This window comes from Vigna umbellata, chromosome 8 (assembly GCF_029865625.1).
Source record: "Vigna umbellata cultivar VRB3 chromosome 8, Vumbellata_1.0, whole genome shotgun sequence".
NCBI classification, from domain to species: domain Eukaryota; kingdom Viridiplantae; phylum Streptophyta; class Magnoliopsida; order Fabales; family Fabaceae; genus Vigna; species Vigna umbellata.
In genome coordinates this window covers 7,627,546-7,644,475 of record NC_142172.1, presented here as the reverse complement: position 1 = coordinate 7,644,475, position 16,930 = coordinate 7,627,546, and the positions used below count along the sequence as shown (strand labels likewise).

The following is a 16,930-nucleotide window of genomic DNA, read 5'->3' as shown; positions in this document are numbered from 1 at the left end:
TTTTCCCTCTTTTATTTTAGTTCGGCTCCTGTAGTTTTTTAGATCATGAAAGTTGCTTTCATGAAGAGGCAACAATTATCAGCGGAGCATTAGATCTCACGGAGAAGATAGCTATTGTTGGCTTGGAGAAAGGCATTATGATAGTTCTATCTCTTGCCATATATATGTTACAAAGAATTTGACAGTTGTCATTTCTTTAAAGACTACCTACATCAGAATATATGAATTGCGTGAAATTTGCTCCTGATATACCTGGAAAAGTGAAAATATACTGTGCCAATGAGACAATTTATGCCCCTAAATGTATGATATTTTGGTTGTGTTTAAAGCTGTAGATCATGAGTGCCTAAGTTAGGAGAGCACGTTTTTCTGGCAAAGAAGTAACTATCATATGATTTTTTGAATTTTAAATCTAAATTTGTATGTATGGTCATTGCTTCATCATCCATGTTAGTTCCTTTTCTTAGCAACTGGACATGTTCTGAAGAGCTTTAGCTGGGTTCTCTTTATTGTTTTACGATAACAATCCCAGTAATAGTAGTCTATGGATGTTATAATTTACCCACTCTTTCAGGACAATCCTCTGTTTCAGTTTCAAGATAAATCCTAACCCAGATATATCTATTATATTGGCTTGATTTTATAATAGAAAACATTTCTACATCATCATGCAGACTGCTGAGGAGGCCATGACACCAATTGAATCTACATTTTCCTTGGATGTGGCTTCCAAATTGGACTGGTGCGTTTTTTTCTATTGGCTTTTCTGGTCAGATCGATGTAGCAATCTCAGAGGGCATAGTTATTTGCAACCAAATTATTATGGAATGTGGACTACTTGATATAAAGCAATTAATTATGAAAGAAAATTAAATCTTTTTTCTAAGATATAAAGTAAAGGTTTCTAAGATACATACATTAATAAAAAATGTTTTTATATTTTAGAGGATATTATTTTTTACAACAGTATGTGTATGGCTCCTTTCTTCTAATCACTAATGCTACTGTTGTGTTGGATTGTATTTTTAAAACTGTTATTGAATCATTTCAATCGTCATGTTTCTATTTTTCTTTTCATTTTAGCTGCATGTTCTTTTATTTTATAGCTTTTCTTCCTTGATCTGTTTTCTTTTTCATTGTATTGAATGCCCCATCATCTTGCGCTCTTTGTTTGTGCTGGTACTAAATTTTTTCAGTTGTAGCTACCTTTTCTATTTTATTTGAAATTTTAAAATTTCTCATACTTATTATTAGAATTATTATACTAATCCATGTTCAACTAATCAAACTCAATTAATTTATTATTACAATTTAGGAGTTAATTTATTATTACACTTTACTTTTTATATTCAATTCTTATTGTTCACTTTTAGGAGTTAATTTCTTATTACAATTTACTATACATTTTTTATAACAAGATAAATTATCTTTATTTTTCTTATAAACCTTGGAGTTTTAACTATAATATTATGACTCTTTCTATAACTTGGTTTCTCATTATCTCTTTGATAGGTCATTTCATTGGATTTAACATCAGCTATTAAATTATTCATTAATACAAGAGTTGAAGATTCTCGGTTATGGGTTTAGAGCCACCACTTTGATGATAAATGGCTAGTTGGTGGAGCTTCAAATATTGGTGGAGCAATTCCTGGACAGTTTTTCATTGATAGCCAATTGTATAAGTAGGTTAGTTTACTACTATGAAAAAGACAATCAGTTATTATTTGCTAATTTGATTATATTTTTTGTTAATTTGGCAGTTGTGTTTGACATTTATCAAATATATAAAACTTCTAATTATTGGATGCAGAAATGGGATTATTTAATTTTTTTTATAAAATCATAAAGTTATATACGGATTTTTCCGTATGTAACCTACATATGAATTTTTCAGATAAATTATATATAAATAAATTCATATATAACTTATATACGGATATTATATACGGATTTATCAGTATATAATTTATATACAGATATTATATGCGGATTTATCTGTATATAATTTATATACGGATTTATCCGTATATAATTTATATACGGATTTATCCGTATATAACTTAACTACGCCAGTTTTATATACGGAATTTTACCCGTATGTAAGTCGTATGTAACCAAGTGTTATATACGGATTTTGAGCCTTATATACGGATTTTGGCTGTATGTAATTTACTTTTTTCTTGTAGTGTTCTTCTAACATAGAAGAGGCTCTAAATGAAGAAACTCAAAGGTTTTATAACCTTTTGTTGGAGGCAAATACGCCTTTGTATGAAGGAGCATCAGACTCCAAATTAGCGTGCATGTTCTTTACCGACTCATGTTCTCAATCCCATTACAGAAGTAAGTCATTTCTTTAGAGATTTATGTTGTACAACATTGAATGAGGTCGACCTTCGGAAGTTGGAAGAAAGCATTCCAATCATTCTTTGCAAGATGGAGAGAATATTCCCCCCCTCATTCTTTGATTGTATGGAACATCTCCCTATACATCTTCCATATGAGGCAAGACTTGGTGGACCGATCCAATATAGGTGGATGTACCCATTTGAAAGGTGACAATATCTCATTCAACTGTTGAATTTAGATGGCATACATATTGAAACTAACATACCACTTTCTTAAATTGCAGGTTCATGGGTTATGCTAAACGTTCAGTGAAGAATAAAGCTAGGGTTGAAGGATCTATTTGCGCATCATATTTGCACAAAGAAACAACTCATTTTTGTTCATACTACTTCAAGAACTTTATGTTAACACCACAAAGTAATAGAAATGATGTACACATTGAAATTGAAAGGACAACATCATCAGTGTTTGACGTAGGTGGTCGTCATTCTGGGAGGGAATCAACTCATTGGCTAAGTGACGTAGAATTGAGATCAGCTCATGTTCATGTCTTGATCAATTGCAATGAAGTTCAACCTTATCTTGAGTAAGGCTCCAAATAAATTGCTTTTCTCTATGGATTTTGTTTTTATGTATTAAATTGATAGTGACCGAATATTGTCATATCTATGGACAGCTCATTCTTACATACCTATCACCTTTCAGAGTCAAAAGTTCGACACATATACATGCAAATTTCCCATTGTGGTTCAAGGATCAAGTACAAATGATCAAATTCTTCCACATAAATTTGTTACTGCCATGTGTTTATTCATTTTTAATTATATTGAGTAGGTTCATATATTTTGTGGTTGTAGGTTCATAATGATCCTTTAAGTGTCAGAAACCAACATCTTAGAGATTTATCACTTGGTCCTTTAAGATGTGTAAAGGAATGGCATACCTACTTTGTCAATGGATATAAATTTCATACCCATGCGTGGAGCCAGGGCAAGAGGACTATAAATAGTGGGGTTCATGTTAAAGGCCTTACAGAAGGGGGTGAAGATGATTTCTATGGTGTCATTAAGCACATATATGACCTCGAGTACAATACCTCAACCATTGAAAAGAAGGTTGTATTATTTTATTGTGATTGGTTTGATCCATCAAGAATAAGGACAAGAATGGATTCAAAGTATGGCATTGTGGATATTCGAATGGATAAAAGATATGTCTTGTTTGATCCTTTTATAATTGCACATAATGTAGAACAAGTGTATTATGTTCCATATCTTGCATCGCGCACCGACAAACGGGGTTGGTGTGTTGCAATAAAGACCAAACCTAGAGGTCGTATAGATTCTAATGAGGTAGATGCCGAAGTGCCATACCAAGTGGAGGAAATGTCACATGTTAATGACATCATTCAAGTTGAAGAAGTTATCCGATTGCAAGATATAGAAGCCGGTCTTGAAGAAGTGGACCCCAACAATGTACCATCAGTTGAAGGGTATATGGATGAAGAAACAAGTGAATCGGAAGAAGAATGCAGTGAAGAGGGACAAAGTGAAGATGAGGATGAAGATTGATTCCACAGTTTTAGCAGTGAATAGAGTTAAGATGTGTTGGTGTACCCATGGGTGATCAAAAACTCATACTTTTAAAGGGGAGAAAGAAGAAGTGATGAAATCATTTATGTAATTTCAATTTGAATCATATTTCGACACCCTTTGTGTTTGAGTACTTATATTGCTAATTATAATTTTTGCTCCAATGGTTTTGTGTAGATTAAAGTTTTGCATTCTTTTCTTTTGCTTCGATGTGTAATATTGGCAAACAACAACATCATCATCATGTTCTTTTCTTACTTTTCCTTTCCATTCAATTATAAAAATATATTGACCCAACAATTTTGTTTTTTGTTCAAGAATATGGCATCAGATGGTTGTGACCCTCCTATTCCACCTTTAGCAAAATCAGATAAGGAGAAGGGGAAGAAGAAATCTTATATGGTGAAGTTGTTAAATCGTTTCAATAATGTAAATGCTTCAAGTAGTCAGCCATCTACACCTACCTCTACCTCCACTGCTAGATTTGTTCCACCACCATTACAAGTTCCTGGTTTGACACCTACTCCACCATCAATTTCACCTTCATTGGAAGTTCCTGCCTTCACACCTAGTCCACAACAATTTGCTGTTGATCAATGGAGATCACCCTCCCCCCATGTTGGTTCTAACCCAACAACTCCCACAAATATTGCATCACCACCTCCTATAGGGGATAACCCTCCACATTCAAGTTCAGCAGCCAATGAATTTGAAGATGTTTCTAACAATCGTCCAATCATTACACCTATTGGAGGAGGGTAAGAAAACATCAATTTAATGTTCCAACCATATACTGTATTATTCTAATATTTATGACTTTTATTTTGGTATAGGTTTTATCCAACAAAAACAGCATCCAAAGCAATCATAGCCACCATCAAGCAACAGTTTGATGAGCCATGGGTGACATGGGGACAAATACCTCAAACACAAAGAGATGTTTTCTTTGAACGTTTTAAGGTACACTTCTGTTTATTTACATTATGTACTACAGTTAATTTTAAATGTTAAGGTCCTCAATTATCTTATCCAATATTCATCTTTTTTGTCAACAGAGAAAGGTTTCATGGAGGTCTAACCATGAAGAAAAGGTGAAAAAAAATTTCCACACCAAAACATCTCATAGATTATCTGAGATGTTTAAAAGAGCTCGAACAGAAGGAAAAAAACCTAATTGGATGGGGGATATTGTTTGGAATGGTCTTTTGGAGAAGTGGAACATGCCACTTTATAGACAAAAATGTGAAACGGCCAAAAAGAATAGGACATCTGAGAAGGGTGGTTGTTTGCACACTAGGGGATCCATTAGCGTGCATGAGCATGCTATTCGTCTGGTACATATAAATTTATTTTTACATTTCTACTCATAAACTTTACAAATATTTGATGTTAACAACTTACATCTTCTTTGCTTGCAGTCACAGGAGCTTGGTCGGTCAGTGCATGTTGATGAAATATTTCAGCAGACACATATTCGAGCATCAATAGGAGAATTTGTCGATGAAAGGTCTAGGCGGACACATGTTAGTTTCTACTAACTCTATTATATTCTTTATTAGGTTTTAAATCTTAGGTCTATGTATTAACGATAATCTGAGACAACATCTGTTGGTGCTTCAACATGTGCTCTCCTAAACCCTGCAGATGAGGAGAGATTGAGGAACCAATGTTGGTTGGACGTTGCTGGTGGAAGGTACAAGGGACGAGTATAGGGCATTGGAAATGTCAGTGCTCAAGATGACTGTGTCGATAGTTACATACAACAGACACAGGCATCTTCTTCTCAGCAACCGATTGTAGAGGACATTTTCAACCTCCACACACGAGTATCAACCCATGATGACCAACTTCTACAAATGAACTCTCAATTGCAAGGCTTTATTGGCGTCATAATGCAGTACCTTCCGCCTCCTGCAGTCGCAATTGCACAACAATTTTTTCAATCCCAAAATCTGCCACAAACTAATGTTCAACTACAACAACCACAACAACCACATCAACCACAACAACCACAACAACCACAACAACCACAGCAACCACAGCAACCAACAGATCAACCACAAGATGAAAATGTTTATGGAGATTACTAGTTATGTTTTTAGAAGTAGGGCATCTATGACTCAAACTTATTCCCTCAATAACTTATTTCATGTTATTTGAACTTATTATAATTAACAATTATGTAAACTTTCCTATTATGATTAATGTGAAATGCTTGGTTGTAGGTTTTAAGACTTAATTTATTTGTCAAATTTGTGAATGGATATAATGTGTAGGTGTTGTAAATTGTCTGTTTGGTATGGGCAGGTCTTGTAAATTGGTTGTTTGAATGAGCATGTCTGCTATTACAAAAACTGTATACATTATATATGGATTATCTGTATATAAGTTATATACGGATTATCCGTATATACGTTATATACGGATTATCCGTATATAACGTATATACGGATAATCCGTATATAACGTATATACGGATAATCCGTATATAACGTATATACGGATAATCCGTATATAATGTTATCTACAGGCTTTTATATACGGATTTTTGGCCGTATGTAATCCGTATATAACACCATTTTTTATACGGATTTTGGAGATTATATATGGATTTCGGCCGTATAAAATTGCGATTTTTCTTGTAGTGATTTATTTCCAAATTCACTCTCACACTAGTAAAAAATCGGGTTTTTACAGCGCATATTATGCCACGGTTCAACGAAAACCGCAGCATAATGGTGCGCGGTGGCAGTTTTGTAAATAAAACGAACATATATGTCGCGGTTCTACTGGGAACCGCGGCATATACCCCAGTCAACCATTGCCTTTGACGCCACGTAAGAATAAAAAATTAAATAACAGAGTATATGCCGCGGTTCTCTGCACAACCGCGGCATATACCCAGCCAATTTATTGCAGGTGCTGACTGGGTCAGAGAATTTCAGAAGTTACAGGGGGTATATGCCGCGGTTCTCTGGAACCGCGGCATATACCCCTGTAACGTCTCAACTTCTCTGCCAGTCAGAGAATTTCAGAAGTTACAGGGGGTATATGCCGCGGTTCCCCAGAGAACCGCGGCATATACCCCTGTAACTTCTGAAATTCCCCAGAAGGCAGTTGGGAAGCAGTTGTGTTGAGTACGTTACAGGGGTATATGCCGCGGTTCTACGAGCCACCGCGGCATATTCTACTATCTGAAATTAATTTAATATTGATTTGAAATATTTCGAGGTATATACCGCGGTTCAGCGGGCAACCGCGGCATATAGTTTGAAAATAATTTCAAAAATGCCATTTAGTATTATTTTTTTAATCAGTATATGCCGCGGTTGCTCGTAGAACCGCGGCATATACCCCTATTATACCGCGGTTAAGTAGTGAACCGCGGTAGATTCCCCCGTTCAGAGTTAAAAATTAAAACTTTGAACAGTGATCGTCTTCTTCCCGCAAGCCTCTGTTTCGCGTTTTCTCTTTTCCCTCCGACTCCCATCATCTCCGATACGCTATTTTTCTCCGTTTAAACTTCAAATTGTTCGGTTCTTTCTCATTTGTGACGATAAACAACAGTTTTTGGCCGATCAAAAGCATTTGAAACGCGTCATTCCCACTCCTTTGCGATTTCGTTTTTTTTGCACCAAGCGTTTTCGTCGTTCTTCTTCCAGGTATTTATGCCCTTTTGCATTGTTAAGATGATTTCTTCATTAGTTTTTGCATAATGCTATAGTTTTGGTAATGTATGAAGGTTCTATAGTTTTGGTAATGTATGAAGGTTCTATAGTTTTGGTAATGTATGGTATAATTTTTGCTTTAATTTTGATAATGCATGAAATTGTTATAGTTTTGGTAATGTATGGTATGATTTTTGCTATAGTTTTGGTAATGTGTGTTGTAGTTCTTGTATTATTTATAAACCTTAAAATATTATTTATGTAATATTTAGGAATATGGATCGAAATTGGATTAATTTACCACGTATTAGTGCTGAGTACGAGAGAGGTGTAGAGGAATTTATACAATTTGCGCAACGTAATGAGGGGAGAACTGATGATGAAGTGAAGTTTAGATGTCCTTGTGTGAACTGTTTGAATGGGAGAAAGTTGAACGCAACTCAAATTAGAGAACATCTTATATGTGATGGTTTTCTAAGATGCTATACAACATGGATCTGGCACGGCGAAGAAATGGATTTTCCCACTGACTCTCAAAGTGTAAATGTTACTGATTCCACCATGGAAGAAGATCGACCGGATGAAGACAAATTGGAGGACATGATCCGCGATGTTGGAGCAGAAAATTTTGCCAAAGCTCATGTGTATGAGACGATGTCGACTGATGCGGAAACACCTTTGTATGTCGGTTCAACTAAGTTCACACGTTTATCAGCGGTGTTAAGGCTCATGAATTTGAAGGCGAGCAATGGATGGACTGATAAGAGTTTTACAGAACTGTTGACGTTGTTGAATGAAATGTTGCCAGATGGAAATACACTGCCCACTCGTAATTATGATGCGAAAAAAATTCTTTGTCCAATGGGTATGGAGTATAAAAGGATACATGCTTGTCCCAATGACTGCATTTTGTATAGGAAAGAGTTTGAATTTTTGACAAAGTGTCCAAAATGTGGCTTATCACGATACAAGTCAAAAAACAATAGTGAAGATAATGGTCAGATAGAAAAAAATGGATCTGCTTTGAAAGTAGTTTGGTACCTTCCAATAGTGCCCAGACTTAAGCGTTTGTTTGCGAATCCCAAAGATGCTAAAAATCTTAGATGGCATGCAGATGAGAGAAAAATTGACGGGCTGCTTCGTCATCCAGCTGATTCAAAGCAATGGAAAAATATTGATCGACAATTCCCCGAATTTGGTAAAGAGTGTAGAAATCTTAGGCTTGCTTTAGCCACTGATGGAATGAACCCATTTGGTAATCTGAGTACCAATCACAGTTGTTGGCCAGTTATATTGATAATTTACAACTTATCTCCTGCATTGTGCATGAAGAGGAAGTACATGATGTTATCTATGATGATATCTGGTCCAAAGCAGCCTGGAAATGACATAGATGTTTATCTAAGCCCACTAGTTGAAGACTTAAAGGTTTTGTGGGTTGACGGGGTTGAAATATTTGATGCATTCGCTTCAGAGACTTTTATGATGCGTGCAATGTTATTTTGCACCATTAATGACTTTCCTGCTTATGGTAATTTGTCAGGATACAGTGTCAAGGGTCATAAAGCGTGTCCTATATGTGAAGAAAACACTGCAGCTCATCAATTGAAACATGGAAGAAAGACGGTGTATCTGCGTCATCGGAGATTTCTAAAACGTAATCATCCATATCGAAGGTTAAAAAAAGCATTCAATGGAGATCAAGAGAGGGACGAAGCACCAAATCCACTTACTGGCCTTGAAGTTCTTCAAAAAGTTAATAAAATACATCATGTATTTGGGAAAACATCGAAGAAGTCATCTGTAACGACCCCTTGGAAGAAGAAATCAATATTCTTTGATCTTCCATATTGGTCAAAGTTAGATGTTCGACATTGCATAGATGTGATGCATGTAGAAAAGAATGTGTGTGATAGCTTGATTGGTACATTACTCAACATTCAGGGAAAGACAAAAGATGGAGTGAATGCTCGTTTGGATTTGGTTGACATGAATATCCGAGAAGAGTTGGCACCGAAGGAGATTGGTAAACGTACTTATTTGCCCCCTGCATGTTACACAATGTCTAGACAAGAGAAGATAAGTTTTTGTGTATGTTTAAAGAGTATCAACGTACCACAAGGATACTCTTCAAATATGAAGAGTTTAGTGTCAATGCAGGACTTAAAGCTTGTTGGCATGAAGTCTCACGATTGTCACGTCTTAATGCAACAGTTGTTACCGGTGGCTATTCGTGGAATTTTGCCCAAAAATGTTAGGCACACCATAAACAGGTTGTGTTCATTTTTCTCGTCAATATGTAGTAAAGCCATCCATCCTACAAAGTTAGATGAACTTCAAGGCGAGATTGTTATCATCTTGTGTCAACTAGAGATGTTTTTCCCTCCATCTTTTTTTGACATCATGGTACATTTACTTGTTCATTTGGTTAGAGAAATCAAGTTGTGCGGACCGGTATACTTAAGATGGATGTATCCTATTGAGCGTTATATGAAGATTTTGAAAGGGTACGTTAAAAATCCATATCATCCTGAAGGTTCGATGATTGAAAGGTATATTGCTGAAGAAAGTATCGAGTTTTGTTCAGATTACATGACATCAACGAATCCAATAGGAGTTCCTCGCACAGCATGGTTGAATAAATTTTCTACAAGTAAAAGCATCCGAGGTGTCAATGTGGTGACAAAAGACCGCGAAGAATTGTTGCAAGCGCATCTTTATATATTGAACAACACAGATGAGGTGATCCCTTTTTTGGAAGCACACAAAGCCATTGTTAAGAATCAAAATCCAAGACAATCAGAGAAATGGCAATTGATGGAGCATAACAAAACATTTATGTCTTGGTTCAAATCTGAAATTGACAAAGAGCCACATTCTTCTGAAACTTTATTGTGGCTTGCAAATGGTTTGAAGTTTGATGTCGTGTGTTGTACAGGTTATGAAGTCAATAATTGCACATTCTATACGAAGACTTTGGATGATAAAAGCACAGTACAAAATAGTGGAGTCAGTTTAGAAGCTGAGTCACTTCAATTTTCCACATCAAAAGATCAATCTCCTGTACTTGGATCAATGAGATATTATGGTATAATAGAAGAGATATGGGAGGTTGATTACACCAAGTTTTCCGTTCCATTGTTCAAGTGTAAGTGGTTTGACAATAAGAGTGGTGTGAAAATAGATGACTCGGGTATGACACTGGTTGATTTTCGCAAGGTGGGTTATCGAGACGAACCGTTTATCATGGTACATCAACCATCTCAAGTTTTTTATGTCAAAGATCCTTCGTCTGACCATTGGTATGTTGCTCTTCAAGGCAAAAAACAAATTGAAGTTAACGAAGACAATCTAATTAATATTGATATTGCTGACAACCATTCATTTCAAACTACAACAAAGTTGGATGACCAATCTGTAGTTGACGATGATGTACATGCAATTCGGTCAGATCATGATGAGGGAATATACATATGATGAATCCATATCTTTATGTATGAATTTTCAATTTGGATACTATTACATGTTTTGTTAATTTATATGATATTACATAAGTCTTGAAAGAAAATTTAATGTTGTTATTTATTTTGACAGATATATGGCTGATCATCCACATTCTTCAGGGGATGAGGCTCCCCCACCCAGATCCACTAGAGGACCCACTAGGATGAAACAACTATTAATCAGGAAAAATAGTGGTGAAAGAACTCCGGTGAATGTGAATGTCACCACGGGTGTGGCAACTGGCCCCTATGCAGATGACTTCCGATCATACCTTGGAGTAGTGGCACGTGATAAGATTAGCATTCTCATTCCATCTTTTGATCATGTGTCCGAGGGTGATCGGAACATTATTTGGCAAGATATATTGGTAAGTTAGTTAATAGCATTTGAATTATAATTTGTTTATATTGATAATTTTGTACTAATACAACTTTATTATGTTTTTTTCAGATGACATTTGACATTCCAAATGTCCCAACACTTAGAAATAAGTGTTTGTCAACTGTTGCAGAAAATTTCAGAAACTTTAAAAGCAAGTTGACATCAAGGTACATCTTTGGACACCTTAAACATAAAACTCCATGTAATGCATATAAGTCCATTGATGAGGAGACTTGGCGGGTTTTTAAAGAGAGTCGGATGTCAGAGGAATGGCAGGTTAGTGTAGTTCATATTATTCAATTCCTCATTAACAAATATATATCATATGAACTCATTAATTAATGTGTATGTGACAGGCAATTAGAAGCAAAGCACAAGGAACAAGTGCTAAGAACAAAAACCCCCACCTATTATCTCGTGGTGGGTATAGGAAGCTTGAGGAGAAAATCCTCAAGCAAAAGGCAGATGCTATACCACCATCTCAGAGTGGTAGCCCTCCTCAGCCTCCTTCTCCACCGTCTAGACATGAGAAATGGAAGTTGGCCTGTATGCGACCATCGGGCACCTACTCTTCCGACACTGCACGAGAGATTTCTGAAAAAATTGTAAGTTATCACTGTTCCTAAAATAATAAATATTGTCATTATACATACTACATTAAACTATTTAAAGAATAATGGTGTTTTGTAATGTTACAGGACGCCTTGGTTGAGCAGAGCTCCCAAGGCCAATTCACTCCAGAGGGTCGCCAGGATATTCTTGCTGCTGCAATTGGACGACCTGAGCACCCTGGACGTGTACGTGCTGCAGGTCCTGGAGTAGGCATTACGGATTATTTTGGGAGCTCTTCTCGTCAGCCTTCATATTCGTACAGCGATACACAAAGGATGACAGAAGAGATCACAAAAAAGGTCCGACAAGACCTTATGCAGGAGATCAGGGCCGAGGTGAGGGCTGAATTCCAGATGCTCTACCAGGAGCAGTTTCAGAGCATGCGCCCGATGCAGTCTCCTATAGAGGAACATGTGGTCCCTCCCCCTCCCACAGGTAAACTTAATAAACATTTATGTGCAATTATTTCTATCTCTTGTATAATCTAACATTTACTCTGACAGGGAGAAGCGGCAAAGGAAGTTGTTCCGCATCAGCCATCCCAGAGGATGACATGGACGATGGTAGTCCATGTCTGCTATACATTTTAGAAGAAGATGAGATGGTGCTGGTAGCTCGTGGAACAGAGTTTAGGTCAGCGACTGTATGTCATGGTATGCAACTATTAGAGGATGAGGTGAAGGTCTCAGTGGATGAAATGATCATGCCAGATGCCTCGGTTCCACTGTCCACGGAAGAGATTTTCACTGTGGAACAAGCATATAAGTCGTTTATCACTTGGCCTAAATTTTTGGTTAAACCAGTTTCTGACCCCTCGGTATGAAATTCTTCTTTACACTTCTCAATTTTAAAGGTTTTTGATGTCAAAACTTATCTTATCTTTTCATGTAACAACAGACGCAGGAACAACAGAAGATTCCTCTATCTGAGGATGACCCTCTTTCTTCATTGCATCTACTTGCTGACATCCTTGATGATAAGCCTTTGGAGGTTCAGTATGATGCTAATGTATTTGGGCATGGCTCTGAGGTCCCAATATACCTTAATAGCCAAGATGTCCGTGAGCTTGCGTCGGGAACACAAGAGTTGAATATTTCAATTATTCAACTATGGACGATGTAAGTCTATGACCAATTATTTATATATAAAATTGAATTATATATCAAGTATCCTTATATCAAAGTTAATTTTTGATTTCAGGTATATGTTTGGGGTCGCTAATAAGTTGGGGCGTTCTGATGATTATGGATTCATTGATCCCCAAGAAATTCATGAATCAAATGATTTTGACCATATCAACATGAGTCTGATAAGAAGTTTTGGAAGGGGCAAGAAAATATACTTTTTGCCTTATATATCCGGGTAAGTGAACTTTGTTAACATAATAATGTTCCATATGTGATTTTAATATTTAATAGTTACGTTATTATGAATTTCAGGCGCCATTGGCAACTTCTTGTTATGTCTGTGCAAGACAACTATGCTTTGTGGTTCTGCTCATTGCACAGGCCTCCTCCCACACAACTCAGACAAGCAATTGATTGGTAAGAACCTCAATGTTTGGACTTTCTTTGTTATATAACTTAATGCTAAAACATTTTTTTATATACAGTTCTATTCCAGCAAGTATGATGATGGACGGGAGATCAATTGCTAAGAGTAGAAAGATTGCTTGGATTTCTCTCAAGGTTTGACATATGCTAAAGTCTGACTTTGTTATAATTGTTTTATAACAAATGTTATTCACTAACTATTATCAACTGTGATGATATATTGTAGTGTAACAGACAAAATGGGTCATATGAGTGTGGATACTATGTAATGTATTGGATGACCCATATTGTTCGTTCTCACATCACAAGAAGCTGGGAAACGGTAATATTTAACTTTAACAAATTTTGATTTTTTAACAAATGTTGAATTCATATACACTAATTAAAATGAATTGTCTTTTGCAGAGATTCAAGACTACTACACCAGTTCCTGAGAAGTCACTACTATTCATTAGGAACGCTGCTGCGAAGTATATAGTTAGATTATACAATAGCTCTTAGATTTAGATTTAAACAATGCATTTGATTAGATAGAATTTTCTTAGACTCTCTACTTTATTTGATGTTGAAATACATTTGAACATGTGTTTGTTATGTTGAAATTGAATTTCTGTAAATGTTTTTATATGCAGGTCTGTTTTTGTGGTAATGGATATCACAAAAACAGACCTGCAATTTTAAAAAACTGCAGGGGAATATGCCGCGGTTCTAACCACAACCGCGGCATATAGTGCTTCGTTTTTTTTTACAAACGAGACATATGGCCGCGGTTTTGACACTAACCGCGGCATATTCGTCGGCCTATATGCCGCGGTTGAACCGCGGCATATAGTGCATTTTTTAATTTTTTTTTAAATTTTTTTTAGGGTTTAGGCAGCGGTTCCCTAGACAACCGCGGCATATTCCGCAGCCTATATACCGCGGTTCGAACCGCGGTATAAAGTGTCTGACTTACTACCGCGGCTGAATATGCCGCGGTTCAAGAACCGCGACGTATAGTGAAAATGAACCGCGGTAAAAGCCCTTCGCTGCACTAGTGTCATTTACTTCCAAATTCATTCAAATAAACGACAAAAAAAATTATCTTCAAATCCTCTCAAATCCCCTCAAATCCACTCTCTCAAATCCACTCAAAACAACAATACCTTAAGAAACCAAATTTGCATCTTGTCATTGAACTTTGTCTTGAGTCTTGTATCTCTCATGTATGACCTTTTAGTCGATTTTCTCATAGTAGTATTAATGAAGATTATTTGATGGCTTTGATCTTCTTTCTACATTGTGTTCTCAATTATATTTTGTGATGTGACTTAATAATAATAGTTTATCAAAATAAGATATTACCTTTTATGATTAAAACCAGAACCAGTTTAAACTCTTTGTTTATGAAAATTTAAAGTGCATTTAATTAGGCTATATTTTGATAACAACATTTAAATCTAATTATATAGTTATCATATTGCTTTAAATTGTCTAACTATGTAAAATGTTTGCACATAAATATTAAGCATTATATTAATATATGTCAATATATATATATATATATATATATATATATATATATATATATATATATGTGTGTGTGTGTGTGTAAGATAAGATATATAAAAGAATAATCACTTTAATTTTTAATGTATGTTTGTTGTCAACAAAATTTTATATATAAGAGGTTGTTTAGTTTTTCTTTTTATATATTATATAACGATTAGACTATTTTGATCTTAATAGGGATCCTGCAAGATGTTTTAAATAGTAATCGGGGGTAGAAACTTTTATATTTATTATCACTTTTAATTATTGTTACATTTACATAGTAATTGATGTAGAAACTCTTTTACATCTAGTATCACTTTAATAATTGTTTGAATGCTAGTTTCTACAATAATCACTACATATACTGTAGTAAACTTATAAATATACACATTTTCCACAACATTTTTTCTATAACGGTTGCTAAATTACTAATTTAAAAGGTTGTCATGGACTTGCATTTTAGTACTTTTTGTAGAATAATGCAAAATGGAAAACTAAATCCTATTATAATATTGAATTATAATATAACTTATTTTAGAATAAATAAAAATTTAAAAAATTTTAATAATTGATTTTAAAGATAAAAAATAATTAGTCATGATTAATATAGATATTAATTATAAACTAAAAATTATTAGTCTCTAAAAATCACTATTATGAATAAAAAATTATAATTAGTAATTAATTAAACTTTAAATTGATCATTAATATTAACTATTAAGATTTTAATTATAAAAAAATTAATGTCTAATTAGTTACTAATATAATGTTTTATTGATAGTAGTGATTATTTTAAAGAAAATATTTTTAGTTTATAAATTGGTTATTATAATGATTAATTATTTTTTGTTTTTAAAATTAGTCATTATTTAAGATTTTTTTTTTCTAAGATATGATTATTTATCAAATATAAATTTGAAAATTATTATATGTTATTCTCTTAACTTTTTTATTTTAATCTAATAAAAAAAAAGTAGATTTACTGTTTTAAATGTATGCCTGGACTGATTTTTAGAGTAAGTTCAAATTATTAATTATAAGAATTTAACTGCGTACATAATTAATGTTTTATAGATCTTCAGTATTGCTACTAAAGTATTTTATATTTAAAAATATTCATTTTTATATGAATTATTTAAAAATAATATTTAAATACTTTTTATCCATGAATTGATCAATTAACTGTATGAAAACTAAACCCTAAGCATACACGATCTCACATATTATTTAAGCTGTTAAGTTGACTGTTACGAGTTACTCAAATAGAAGCAAATTTGTTCCTAAATCCGTAGAATTATATTCAACTTGAACGACTACAATACTCACCAAAAGTAGTAAAAAAAAGTTATGATCATACTACAATAATCGTATGTGATTTCTTTCAATTTTCAGTTGAATATGTGATAAGCACATTGCCCTACCAAAATCAAATCCTGCATCCTCATTGATTGAAATGAAAGGCAAGAATAGTATTCAACACTGTTTTCGCAGATCAACATCAACCTCACAATCCTTCAAAAAAATCCATCCAGTTGAATCGCTCACCCCCTTCCACTCTATTTCTTCTTTTTTTCTTTTTCATTTTTGTATTTAGCTTTTTCCCTCTATTGGTCATTTTCTGTATTTTTCAAGCAATAACTAGCTACACCAAGCCACACATTATTAGAATCCCACGATAAAAAAGACACGTACCTTTGTCACTTACCATACAAATCAAGAGTCTCCAAGTGGGTGACGT

General features: G+C 34.6%; 1 long non-coding RNA gene across 1 annotated transcript; it reads left to right on the top strand.

The window, feature by feature from the left end:
• The first annotated feature begins 468 nt into the window (after positions 1-468).
• On the top strand, positions 469-1,816 carry LOC148193954 (uncharacterized). Its single transcript, XR_015781801.1, has 2 exons — positions 469-742; positions 1,513-1,816. It is a non-coding gene; the product is annotated as an uncharacterized LOC148193954 (long non-coding RNA).
• Positions 1,817-16,930: the final 15,114 nt, after the last annotated feature.